This window comes from Dreissena polymorpha, chromosome 7 (assembly GCF_020536995.1).
Source record: "Dreissena polymorpha isolate Duluth1 chromosome 7, UMN_Dpol_1.0, whole genome shotgun sequence".
In the NCBI taxonomy this organism is placed as follows: domain Eukaryota; kingdom Metazoa; phylum Mollusca; class Bivalvia; order Myida; family Dreissenidae; genus Dreissena; species Dreissena polymorpha.
In genome coordinates this window covers 91,457,047-91,471,696 of record NC_068361.1, presented here as the reverse complement: position 1 = coordinate 91,471,696, position 14,650 = coordinate 91,457,047, and the positions used below count along the sequence as shown (strand labels likewise).

Genomic DNA, 14,650 nt, shown 5'->3' with positions numbered 1-14,650 from the left:
GGCATACAATTGAATGATGCCGACATACACAATGTTTCACAGTCCACCGTTTCTAAAGTAATTAACGAGGTTACACAACAACTTTCATCTCAACGGTTTGTAAACAGATTTATTAAATTTCCAACCACCATTCAAGAGCTAGATGTTCAGGTAGAACATTTTCATGGAATTGCCCGATTTCCAAGAGTGGTAGGATTAATTGATGGAACTCATGTTCGAATAAAGGTGCCATCAGAAGATGAAGCAGTGTATGTGAATCGAAAAGGTTTTCACAGTATAAATGTTCAAATTGTCATTGATGCTTTTGACAAAATAACAAATATTGTTGCACGTTGGCCTGGAAGTGTGCATGACAGTAGAATTCTCAATAACAGTGGTCTACGCCAGATGTTTGCGGACGGGCATATTCCCTTTAGAGGCAGATATCACATTCTGGGCGACAGTGGATATGCATGTTCAGAATGGCTGCTTACACCATATCTGAATCCACAGCCAGGTAGTCAGAGTGCCTACAACAGGTATCCATTTATAAAAAAATAATTAAAAAAAAATGTTTGTCTAAAAATTTAACTTATATGAACAGTTTATAGCATGAATGACGAACACATTATAACAATATAATTTATTTAAGTGTGAATACAATTTATTGACAAAACAGTTATTTCTAACACATCTGCATGAATAATTTTATATAGCGCAATAAAAAGCAGATGAATTTTCTTAGGAATGTGAAGATTGAAAGTTTAAATTAATTAGTGCTTCAATGTGTAAATATTAAATCAAATCAATAGGTTGTAATGGTAAAGTATCTTGATGAAGAAAAAAACAGTACCTACCAATAATGGAGTTTAATTAGTTTTTTTTACATATGTATTTTGCTCTGTTTACAAAAACATTTTCTTGCATGTAATAAGTTTTATAACCATGTAAAACAGATTTATAGTACATTTGTAACTTGCTTCTTTACATGTGTACATACAGATTAATTTATATTACTTTCTAGACATACATAAGTTAAGTAATTAAAACTCTTTTATTTTCAATATTATGTTGAAACAGATCATTGAAGATTACACGGGCAAAAGTAGAAAGAGGAATCGGACAACTGAAAAGAAGGTGGGGTGTGTTACATGGTGAAGTTGGAATGAAACCAGAAAGAGTCTGCAGGTAAGAAGCTGTGAAATAAACTAAAATAAATATTGCATAGCCAAAAGCTAGAAGAAAACATTTAAAATAAGTTTTGTAACTTAAGTAAATACTGCTAATACATAATATACTTAGTGCTGGATATGTGACAACAACACTGTTCACATGTGAAAAATGCAAGGAAAAAATAAATACATCAGTTAAATATCTTTTTGTATACACAGCCAACAAGTTTGTAATGCACACACTGTGCTTACTGTAAACTATTGCAACATGGCAAACAATCAGTTGTTTTTTTAATTAATTTAAGGATTATCATCTCCTGTGCAGTGTTGCATAACATCTGCAAAGACCTGAACATTCCGATACCTGATGATTATCCAGTAATACAGGAAGATGATCAGAACGATGATAACAACAATATGAATGCAGGAGTTGCACAAAATGGACTGCGATACCGGGATCAAATTGCTAATACATACTTTTAGATATTATTTGAAGTTTCATGTGAGGCTTAGAAAACTAGACACACAAGCCTTGGCCACTATTAAATAAAAATATTACAGGTTATTGGTAACAAATATACAGCAGCAAATAATAACATAATGGTAACATGTTCAACAGTTTATTTTTTTATGCTGTATTAAAGGGGCATATCTTCAGTATTTTTCTTTATAGTTAAATTTAAAGTTCCTTTTTTTATGATTATAAATCGTGAGGAACAATACTTGCTTGGTGAAATTGTTAAGAAAAAATATAGCTAAAGCCTAAAATATTGTTCCCAACATGGACCCAATGGTCTAAACTTAGAACTCACAAGCTTGGATGAGTTTTTTCTACACCGAAGTAATGTTAAATGTCTATAATTGTCACTGAGCATGCGCATTTTGTAATACGTATGTACATTTTATCATAACTTAAATATTCAACTATTACGATTTTCCAGCAAGTGCGAAAAGTGTCCGGGGAAAACCGGTTATAATTATTAAAATACATATAGAGAATATTTATCATTACCGAATCAGTGTTATAAGAAATAAGTTCTTTTATGTAACAATTTATTTCTGATTATGAAATGCTGTTGTGGCCATTGATATGTCCCTTTAAATATCAAAAAGTTCATAACAAAGTTAATAAATGTGCCACAAATTCAACTTCATTCCTCATGCTTTAGCTGCTTCTTTAGAAGTTTTATTTGTAGGATTAATTTTTCTTCTTTGAGTTTTTGAACTCGAGTGTGGCAACCGCAACTGCAGCAGACAGTTTCTATTGTAGCATTACTGTAATAAAAATCATAACAAGTGACTGAGGGATTTCATAACATTTTAACCAGGATAACAATTTCACAATGTTTTAACATATTGGGGACAAAACTAAAATATCTATGGCAAAGCTATAGTGTCTGAGTGCATGATTAATGTTTTGGAATAGTTTGTTATTCATAATGTGTACAAGATACATGTAAGTACCTTGTGTCATCATTCGCAAAGGTTGCCGATGCACTACCAGTAACTGGCGAAGGACGATTAAAACTGTTTAGCGCTGCAGTCGTCAGATGGACTGCAGAAGCTGTTTGTGTTCCTTGTGACGCCCCAGGACTGTGATCGAACAATTAAAAAAAATAATATTATAATTAACTGCTTTGTCAACATATTGCATATAAGCTTATGATGTTGAAAATAACTTTGATGTTGAAAATAACTTTGTCAATTTTACCAAACCGGAGAAGTTAAATTTTGCGCTCTCCAACACTGATTTATTCAATATTACTGCCAAAACCTGCTATTTAATTTTGAAATCTAGGAATAATTTGTTGTACAGATAATTATGTGTATATAGCTCTATAAGGATATGTCATGGCTGCATAATAAAAATTATCATTTAGTTAGCTAGCATTTACAATATAGATATCTAGTACACTGTATTATAAAGTTCCGGGTTAATACTTCTACAATTGCATTCATAAAATATTTATTATTTCTTACATGATAATATATCATTTGCAGCAATGAAGTTTCCTATATCTTTAGGTCAAAATCTATCGCTAAACTTGTTATAAAGGGAGATTAATCTACAGTGCTTGTTGACAGCAAACTGTATCAAGATCTGTGGAGTTATCCTCTTTGCAAAAAAGAAGTAGCTAATATTGTCAGGGTGATATCTAAGTATTTTTTACTTGAGTCTTTTGGTCAATATTTATAATTCAGGTTATTGATTAGACATAATGAATATTAACTGCACTGCAGTCTGCTTCTTGTCTTAAAAGAAATACATTTCTGCTTCTTGTCTTAAAAGAAATATATTTTATCACTGTCAATAATGTCAAGTTTCTTACAGTACCTGAACATATATTTTAACTTTAATACAGAAGGTCATTGCCAACCAGTCCACTTAGGATCTAATTCTAGCTGGTATTTGCTCTTTTAAAATATTTTTCAATACGCGCATTAGTGCCTTGATCTACAATATTCAGTCTTTTGTGAATGTGTATTATTTTATTGCAGTTGTTTAATCAAAGGTTGGCATTGGCAATCTGGTTTTTATGATGTGTCATATAAATCAACACTTATGATAAGAAAAATTATTGTTAATTTGTTACATATTAAAAAAAATGTCTATTGGTATAACAAATCTGTAAAGATTGGCCATGCATGTTTGTCATATTGTTTTGTATCTGTATATATTTTACATGTCATGGATAAGATAATAAACAAGAGGCCAAATATCATAATTAATATATGTCAAAATTGACAGCTGCACCATAACGAATAATGAAAAATAACGTTTGTTAATACTTACATGGATTGAATCTGCTTTTTAGATAAGCATAACGGGTCAAAATAGACCCTTCTTTAACCGGCTCATTTATAATTTGAGCCAGCAACAAGCAGTCGTTGGCGCTGAAGTTTTCCGACCGCTTCTTCTTGCTTTCTATTTCAGCCATCTTTGTTGACATTATCGTCTGGCAACAAATGTTCGCCCATGCGCAGATGAAACTTCCGTTACTTTATTTAGAACGGTAAAAACCGAAAATTTATGCAAATTAGCATTCGTTCCGCTTGAGGTTAAAAATAGATTTAAGGCAAATCTTAATAAAGATTAACTTAAGATTTTCCTCGGAATACCACTTAAGAAATATCTCAATTTTATCCTTAGTTAAGAAAAAAAAAATAAGATAAGATTATTTCTTATCCTCATCTTTTAAGAAGCTACTGGAATACCACCCCAGCAATATGTAATAATGTAAAATACGCCGCGAAAACTCCGCGTAACATCCAGTACTGCGTGTGATGCAGCTAAGAGCTGCACAGAAAAAGACTTTCGCTATCCTTGATCTCATTCGTTGAACTATCAACGCCGTATATCTTTTTTAAAGATATTTCTTGTTAAATAATATAAACAAATATGCAAACTATTTACTGCCAACCGCTCTTTCGAGTATTATCGGCAGATATGCACACTGTCGAGTCCGTTTCCTAGAAAGAACCAGTACTTGGTGTCTACAGAGGGGATAATGAAACGCTCCCCGAGTAGGAATCGTACTTTATAATAATATACAGTTCATGCATATGATTTTTTGTTAATTTTAGAAATTCAATTTTTTTAATTATACAAATCAGTTGCTTAAACTTAACGATGCTCAATATGAACTTAAACTCAAAATCGCCGGATAAAATATAATGTTTGAGTTGTGTTATGCATTTAAATGTTAGAAACAAGGCTCAAGGTTTCAACCAAAAATATTAATATTTAACGTTTTTGTCTGTAATTGTCAGTAGTCCCCGTGGTGTAGTGGATGAGGTATCCTCTAGCGATCGGAAGTTTAAGGGTTCGCTTCCCACGCGGGCGCATTTTTTTTATATCCGCCTAGCGATCGGAAGTTGGTGGGTTCGCTTCCCACGCAGGCGCGTTTTTTTTATTTTATCTATTTTATTTATATATTTATATTTATTATATTTATATATTATTTATATTTTCATATTATTTTAAATAGAATTTAAAAATACTGCGTTTTAATGCAACCTAAATACAACGTTGCCGGAACGTTTGGAAAAAACGTCGGGAAAACTTTCTTTTAGACCATTGGTACAACCAAACTTCAACGTTCGAATGCAACCTAAATACAACGTTGCAGCAACGTTGGATGCCCACTGGGTTATATTCGAAATGATACCCCCTTATTTACGAATGTGTACCTCCTTATTTACGAATAGATACCTCCTTATTAACGAATATGTAACTCTTCGTTTAGGAATTCATACATGTACCTCCTTATTTTCGAGTTGGAACCTCCGTATCTATGAATTGATACATGTTTACTAACGACTTTATACCTCCTTACAAGGAGTGTGAAACTCCTTATCTATTTATGTATATCCTTATTTAGAGAGTCTTATTTGGAAACCAATGGTATTGACTGCCCACTGTAAATTTCATTATGGACGTGGTTCAGGTTAGGTGGCTCTAAAGCATCTTGGTGGCGTCGGAGGTTCACAACGTTACCATGGAGATGGCCGATGCCGACAGGGCGCGCTTCACCATCCAGCGGTCATACGCCATCAACTGGTAACCGATGTGTTGTAATAATGTTGACAGTAATGTTCAAATGCGCGTTCCAAGTTAATAAAGCAAATATCGCCACACTTGTTCCAATATTCAACGTTTCTACATTGAAATATTTTAAATTAAATTAATTCGTGAACTTATTTGAATATGATTAATCATGGGTTCGGTTTTATCTTCTTAGTCAATACATATTGATGTTTTTTATTTACATCGGTATTTGGGACATACTAAAATACATGAGTCATGTATAAACACTTTAATGCCAAGTTCAAGCTAATGAATTAATTACTTAATGGAATCGAGTACAATGACAGGGTGATTTCATCTTTTGTTTCTGGAGATCAAACCTGCATATAGAAAGGGTGTTGGCTCGTACGCGTGCGTGGTGAATGCAACCGCCGTCATTTCCGACTGATTGGTCATATAGTGTTAGTAAACTGCTGTTGTAATCAGGGTCTGTATTGTGACAGAGCTCAAATGAATGAGCGATTAAATACAAATAGTCTGTATGTTTGTTAAAAATCGGTGTTCAGCATCAGAGCTCTGCATACACAGTATTCCTCTGTGTGTTATTAATTTCCCAACAGGAATTGCAACCACGTTCACTTAAAACATTCTGGATTGCATGTTAACAGATTTTCAAGTTTTCAAAAGTTGAATGCGTGGAATGCTTTACGTCATACATTAATACGTCATTTCAATGTCATATATTTATACGATCCGTTAAGACGCCCCGAAGATCGTTGGTTATCCATTTCGTGGCATCCACATACAGGTGTGCGAGCGGACACCACGTGTCGTAATGTGGTATAACGTGAGCGTTCAGCCTTTCCCCATCATTAAATGGTTCTACCGGAAGGACAAGGACTCGCCCGAGACTTGTGAGATAATCCATACTTATTTATATGTGTATTGTCTATGTTTTTTTCCCTTGTTACAAAGGATTTGTTTGTTAAGTTGAATTTTTTTACCATTCATTTAAGCCTTATTCAGGCGATAAGTAAACCAACGCCCACTTTCCGATTTTACCAGTACTAAGTGCACATACTTACACCAGTGACTGACACCTGTCCTGCTTAAATAAGAGGTAAGAAGAGGTAAGAAAAGAACGGTATAGAGAGGTTTGCACGACTTATCCTACACGAGTTAATGAGCTGGGCCGGGAATCGAGCCTGTGATTCTCGGACAACACGCAGAGGTTACCTCCCCTGTCGCCTTACGATAATATCTCTCGTCACAAGCAATTCTTTCTGAATCTGAAAGAAAAAAGTATTTGACATGCCGTAACCGAGTAAAATAACAATTGCATGCACAACCATTACAAATATCATCAATTACAAGTTTGATTTAAACATTGGGATACGAACATGCTCGTATAAGATTTAAAATGTGATGTCTCATTTCTTAAACTTTAAAGTTTAGACAAAGATTAATCGTTATGGATGGTAATTCTAATATATCAAGTGGTTATTTAAGACATAGTTATTCATATGATCCATAACCAAGTAATGTTTCGCTTTTTACCATATTCACTACCGTTTTTAACAAGAAAAAGACCATGAATTAGGACTACAGATTTCACTGCAATTTACCGCATTGAAAATTCCTTTTCTTTTTTATCTGTTCTCCAAGTATGCCTTTGGTTTTTTCTGTGCAACACATGGCCTCATAAGTAACTTAAAGTGGATATGTGATTTATAAAGAAACAACTTTATAAAAATTCTCACCATTTGGAAAATGTGTGTCGCGTGTAATCTCTTACTTAGTTCCGACTTAAAATGTCAATGCCACATTTGAAGTACATGTATTGTGTTTAGATATCGACGTCGAACAATTTGCACGGGTAATGACTTATAATTGATCGGGCTATGTTAAACAATCTTGTCACCAATGATCAATATTTGGTAGTGACGACTTAGCCACAAGGCATGTGTCCCTAAATCTTTATTGATAAACACTTATTATTTAATATAAAACATTATGCTGTTTACTTGTTAATACGCTTTTAATAGCGCAGTTTCTTAGCTTATCTCCTTGGAATTAGCTCCATCTCTTTTAAAAGAATACAACATAATTCAAAAACATCGATTTGCTTATAAAAACTCCACCATCTCACACCTTACCAAGGGCCTCACTTTTCAATATGATTTGTGATTGTTTGGTTCTGTTCGTTTGTGGATGATGAACGAATCACTTAGTCGCACTATATTGCCCGTTTTTTAATAACTAGAAATATGTTGAAAACAACATTTAAAACATACTCACCATGTACAATTATCCGTTTATTAAAACAATATAACGATCTTTAGCGCCACCACGGACGTAGAATTGGCTCGTTTATTTATGCATATGTTAAAAGAGTTGGTTTCTGTGATTAACGGCCGCAAGAAAGCTGCGTAAATAACGCATTATATGAGAGCCTGTCTTTTGGAAACACGGGGCTTAATGCATGTGTTTATATTTTCGTCCCACATTAGCCTATGCAGTCCGCACAGGCTGATCACGGACAACACTTTTCGCCTTAACAGGATTTTCGCTAAGATACTTCCTTTTAACGAAAAATACCATAAAAGCGGACAGTGTTATTCCTGATTATCCTGTGTGTACTTGACATGCTAATCTGGGAAGACATTTTATGCACATTCATTAATCATCGATTTCCAAAGCGGGGTTCACTTGTAGTAGGATATAATTTTGCGAATCTTGCAGATGCTTTGTAAAAAGCCGTTATCTTTTTTTCATAAATCAAATTGTAAACACCATAGAGCACAAATATAAGATACCTCTTCACATTGCTAGCGTAAAAAATGTATTTCAATAAAACAGGTAAAATGTGAAATAGAGATTGGATGTCATTGCAAACTTCATAGACAATGTAGATTGACTGCGTTTAGTGATGATTAAAATACCAATTTAACGGACTCACGACAATTGGGACAAACTCTGAATTATAACTATTTTTTCAAGCTATTAATTCTAACTGGAAGATATTTATTATTGGCTTAATATTTTGCTTTAAGGTAAACCGGAGTACCCGGCGGATCCCCACCTGTCCGAAATGGTGACCACCTAATAAACTCACACGGTGTCAGGAACGGGGATTGGACCTAGGATACCTTGATGAGCATCGCTAACCCGACAGCACCTAGCCATGGTTATCTTTGTCAATAAATGTGTACTCATCGGGTCAAAGTGGCCTGTCTCGGGGGTCGTTGATTCAAGTCACATACCGACAGTACGTTCATTTTAAAACAAAGCGCGCTATCAAATTTATCGATTAGTATGTGTATAAGTACTAAACCTACTTCCGGGCTCACGTCTTTTTAAAACCTATATATTGATCATATATGTATATGTTCCTTTCTTATCTGTTTCAGAGAATCCATTTACCATAGTGAGCTTTACGCACGTATTGTACCTTACGAATAGGTCGATACTTCATTGTTTTTTGTGTTTAAAATATATTAATTGAAATTATACTAGTGAGTTATAGGTAATTGTATTAGCAAGTATTTTTCTAATTTAGCGTATAGTAGTTGATAGATTTGCATTTACATGTACATACTCAATGTACTTAAGAAATAGAAACCCCAACATCGGACTCTATGGCATGAACGTGACCAGCCAGGCGGCCCCTAATAGTATATGGACTAAAGCCGGAGGCTAAGTACTGTCACACATTGATCATTATATTGTTTTATTCTTAAAGTATACTATAATCCGGAATTTAAAAACATTTTATAAACTGTACTTTAAAGCAGTACCTGAGCCGACAATGACTTATCGAGCGTTACTCTAAAAATATATTCTTGAGAGGAGTGACACTGCGTTGTTGAGTTCGTGCCTATATTTCTTACCGTCGATGTTCCCCTTTAATTAAATTATGTGCCGTATTTGCAACTCTGAGATATATACTGTCTCAAAATATTGGTTACAAGAATTACAAGAGAGTTTACACTATGTACAGGTTAACGGTTTATGTACCGGTGGCAATATGTGTTAGTTCCGAATAAATCAAGAAAAAGTAGCTTAATTTAAATAAATGGATGACTTTTAAACATTTAAAAAAAAAAACAGAACGTTCACAGTTTCCTGTTTGTAATCACGAAATGTACGAGGGTTCAATGTAAAGTTTCATAAGGAGCATATAAAACTTATCAACATAAAAGTCTGCATACTGCAACCTAGCTTCTCCCCTCTCTTTTTCACTATTTACAAAATAACATAGCATCGTCTCAAAAATGTTTTTTCTGGTAAAACTTTTAAGCAATACCATGTAAATACCTAAGCAAATATAGTGTTTTTCTTAGTTTATACCTTAAACACGTGTATGTGCAGTCATAGTAAATAAATATAATATTTGGGTATATGAAAGAAAACAAAATGTGTTGTTGCTTCATTTTGTTTATTCACGTTTTAATAGAGATGTTTGATAAAAATCAATAAAAAAAGTCTGCTTACTTAACACAAGATGTATACATATAGTTAGTTCATTAATCGTATTAAAACAACAAATAACACAGACCAAAATAAACTGTTAATGAAATGCTAACTTTGTAGAACAACAATTTTCTTGAGCTTCTTATTCAAATCAAGAACAGTAATAAGAACATGTTGGCGACGCACTTACATTCATGCAATATAAGCAGTGCTATGGTTTAAACAATTAAACGATCTTATACAAACATAGTCTCAATAAATAGGATCATTTCAGCAAATTGGTGAATTTAATAATATATCAAACTTTCATCTGCTCAAAGGACGTGAAATTATGTCATCGTATGGTTTCACTATTTAAGAATGATCACATGCAATTACATGTTTAATTACATAGACAAAAAGTTCAGATAAAGGAATAATGATAGTGTTCTGTTATTGTTAATTACGCATCAATACTAATGACCGTGGATAATACAACATAATGTCTGTATTGCAAAAGTCATAAGCTAAGATGCTTAGAGGTCGCCGTGACGTACTGGATGTTGTGTCCGCTTAGCGACCTGGAGATCACGGGTTTCATCAACACTGTGTGAGCATTCTTCCCGAAGACACCTAGTACTGGTTTTATCCAGGAAACGGACTCGTGACAGTTTTAATGAAAATAAGGCTTTCGATGAAATCGAGCTTAATTAAATAGGTTAATTATAAAAGCTCATGCATGATTACTAAAACTGTTTCTATACTCCGCCAATCTTTCTACGATTTTCAATCACAGCGCTTATCAATGACGTCATCTTAGCATTTCCAAAACACTATGACGTCAATATAATTCTTACATTATATTAAGTATTTTTTATTAAGTTTGTGTCCTGTGTCTAAATGACTATCAAATTACCTATATTCATATATATTAATTGATACTGTAGTTAGTTTAAATATATTTTTATTCAGCTCGATCGCATCGAAAGCATAAGGCATATTGAAACGCTCTCGAGCCATTTTCCTGTGTAGAACCAGTACTTGGTATCTTTGGGGGAGATCTAAAGAACGGTTCCAAAGTAGGGATCTAACCCGTGACCTCCTGCCCGCTAGGCGGACACCATCCACTTTACAACATGGCGACCTCATATCGATGCTATAGATGATGTAACATGAAAACAAGCAAGGTTAACATAAACTTCACTTAGTTTTACAAATGTTATACATATTAATTACGATTGTTTTCACAGCATATAATGCCTTTGCTACATAACTTTGCACAGAAACGGTAAGTTTGTAACGATGTGATCGGGCGCGTTTTAGCACTTGCATTTCACTGTTCAATTTCAAGGAATTCTTCAGTACTTTTTACAAAACATTGGATACCGCCCATACTTATTGTAAAATACTCGTGTTAGAATATACGAAGCACAAAGACGTACTATTGTCAGATTTGCTAACCGTTAACTACGGATTTTTATACCACATTGCAAATTCGGAAATGTGTATGTACCTGTACATTCGTATAGAAGTAAATTATTGAAAATACACATTTCGAATTTAGTTTTTCAAGGTTTTACACAGTTATTAGATATTAATTCCGCAAACATAGATGAATATTTCTCATATATACCACAATATTTATTTTTTGCTATTTATCTTTGCAGCATACGACAATTGGAAGTAAAACAAATCGTTCGATGACTCGTCAAATGTTAAATTAACAATTCCACATTCAATACATTGATAGCGTGTATTCAACATTCAATAAATTCAACAATCAATGTTCATTGAAATTAAAATAATATTGATACATCATATATAAAAATTAACAGAATGTCGTAAAATAAAAAACAAACAATTACGTTTCATATGCACACACGTGCAATTAAAAAGTCAGTTAAACTTTCGATCAATAAATCAAAAAGGCGCACTGGACAATTTACAATTCTCTGAAACAATATTTAAAATGTTAATCATATATAGAAATAAAATAAGTTTCATTCTATAATAAAAGGACAAACACATGATACAATTAAAATGCGAACTGCATAATTACTTTGTTCAAATTGGCAAACTTACAATAAAGCTATCCGTGTATTTTGTATTTTCGGTCAATAGAAGCTGTGCATGTATTATCATCATTAGAACAGCATATTGTGGCTGGCCAATTCTCACATTGCAAATAATTTACAATCCAGTAACACTTCAATTATATTAACACAATCAACATATGCAAAAACAAAATAAATAATGCATAAACGTCGATTGTATTGGGAGACAATTTATGCTTTTCAAGTAGCGTTTAACCTTCATCTATGAAGGATATCTATCAACGAATTGAAAAATAAAATATTTTTGAAAAATAATGTAGTTTTCACAAATTAAAAAATCAAAACTAAAATACATAACCAATACCAATTGAGCTTCAAATAGTCAGGAGCCATAAAATAATTGTAATTAACATAATGCATGATTGTAACTCGTAACCAAAACATATACTTAAAGTAAAGTTTTGTCAGAGTTATATAATGTTTTGCGAAAAAATAATATGATAATTAAAACCGTTTCTACATAATTTAATATATTCATCATTGCATTAATCGGAGCAAATAGTATTTTACGGTATTCAGAACCGTTTCTACAAACTTGAATCGATCCTTATATTTGAAAAAATCAACTTACAAGAATAACGTTGTAATTAAATGTAATAAAATTAAATGTAAATTAATATAATTGCATACAGGTTATAAAAAATATGTATTTACAACAACATTTATGTATTAATGCATTTACATTCCATTAGCATGTTATTTAATATTTGTACAACGTATTTACACGATCATCCGAAATGAAGAAATAAAATGAAATAATAATATGTAATTTACAGTAATGCACGAAATAACATCTCAGTATATAAAATCAAAACCATAACCATGATGGCAACACGGTATTTAAAACACGTTTTGCCTTTACCGCTGTAAATCATTTAAAAATACAAATATACATGTGCAAACAAATTCTTTACAAATGCAGCTATACCAATATGCACGTGCATCATTATGTATATTGCGTTGCGGGATATCTTCAATTTGAAACATAGGTACAATTTAATGGGAGTATGAAGATAAAACGAAATATATGAACGTGAAAACGTAATGTGAATAAGGCATTTACACTTTGGTTATTCGAAATGACTTACACAGTGAAAACATACTGCCACTTACACCTTTATATTTACAGATAGAAATTATTTTGGGAATTCAAAAACAATGCTACGTAGTCCATGTAAAACATCGATTTAACAGCGGTGAAGTCTACCTAGTCCATGTAAAACTACGATTCAATAGCGGTGAAGTCTACATAACCCTTCTATTTACGCGATTCAATAGTGGTGAAGTCTTCATAAAACCTTCTATTTACATGATTCAATAGTGGTGAAGTCTACACAAACCTTCTATTTACACGATAAAATAGCGGTTTAGTCTATATACAAACTTCTATTTACACGATTGAATAGCGGTGAAGTCTACATACAACCTTCTATTAACACGATTCAATAGCGGTGAAGTCTACATACAACCTTCTATTAACACGATTCAATAGCGGTGAAGTCTTCATACAACCTTCTATTAACACGATTCAATAGTGGTGAAGTCTACATACAACCTTCTATTTACACGATTCAATAGTGGTGAAGTCTACACACAACTTTCTATTTACACGATTCAATAGCGGTTAAGTCTACATACAACCCTCTATTCACACGATTCAATAGCGGTTTAGTCTACACACAAACTTCTATTTACACGATTCAATAGCGGTGAAGTCTACATACAACCTTCTATTTACACGATTCAATAGTGGTGAAGTCTACACACAACCTTCTATTTACACGGTTCAATAGTGGTGAAGTCTACATACAACCTTCTATTTACACGATTCAATAGCGGTTTAGTCTACATACAATTTTCTATTTACACGATTCAATAGCGGTGTAGTCTAAATACAACCTTTTATTTACACGATTCAATAGTGGTGAAGTCTACACACAACCTTCTATTTACACGATTCAATAGCGGTGAAGTCTACATAAAACCTTCAATTACACGATTCAATAGAGGTGAAGTTTACATACAACTTTCTATTTACATGATTCAATAGTGGTGAAGTCTACATAAAACCTTCTATTTACACGATTCAATAGTGGTCAAGTCTACATAAAACCTTCTATTTATACGACTCAATAGTGGTGAAGTCTACATACAACCTTCTATTTACACAATTCAATAGCGGTAAAGTCTAGATAAAACCTTTTATTTACATTTATCAAAATGACGTGAGTAAAAACAATGTATACATAACCGTTTGTCAAATGTTATCGGGTAATAAATCAACTACCAAAGTATTTATCAACATTACGAATTCACAGTGTAAAACATCGTACATTACGTAAATAATGACGGCACATAATCAAGCGTCAATCAAATCCCGACAAAACTAAAATAAAAATAACCAA

The 14,650-nt window shown here is 33.0% G+C and overlaps 1 protein-coding gene and 2 long non-coding RNA genes across 3 annotated transcripts in view; 1 reads left to right on the top strand and 2 right to left on the bottom strand.

Moving 5' to 3' along the window:
- The window catches only part of LOC127838617 (uncharacterized), a 414,202-nt gene that overhangs the window by 224,952 nt on the left and 174,600 nt on the right, over positions 1–14,650 (top strand). The window lies entirely within an intron of this gene.
- Positions 652–4,305, bottom strand: LOC127838621 (uncharacterized). The gene is made up of 3 exons (XR_008029884.1): positions 3,946–4,305; positions 2,616–2,744; positions 652–2,426 (listed from the first exon to the last, which is right to left on the bottom strand). It is a non-coding gene; the product is annotated as an uncharacterized LOC127838621 (long non-coding RNA).
- On the bottom strand, positions 12,196–14,413 carry LOC127838620 (uncharacterized). Its single transcript, XR_008029883.1, has 4 exons — positions 14,402–14,413; positions 14,059–14,144; positions 13,758–14,015; positions 12,196–13,714 (listed from the first exon to the last, which is right to left on the bottom strand). It is a non-coding gene; the product is annotated as an uncharacterized LOC127838620 (long non-coding RNA).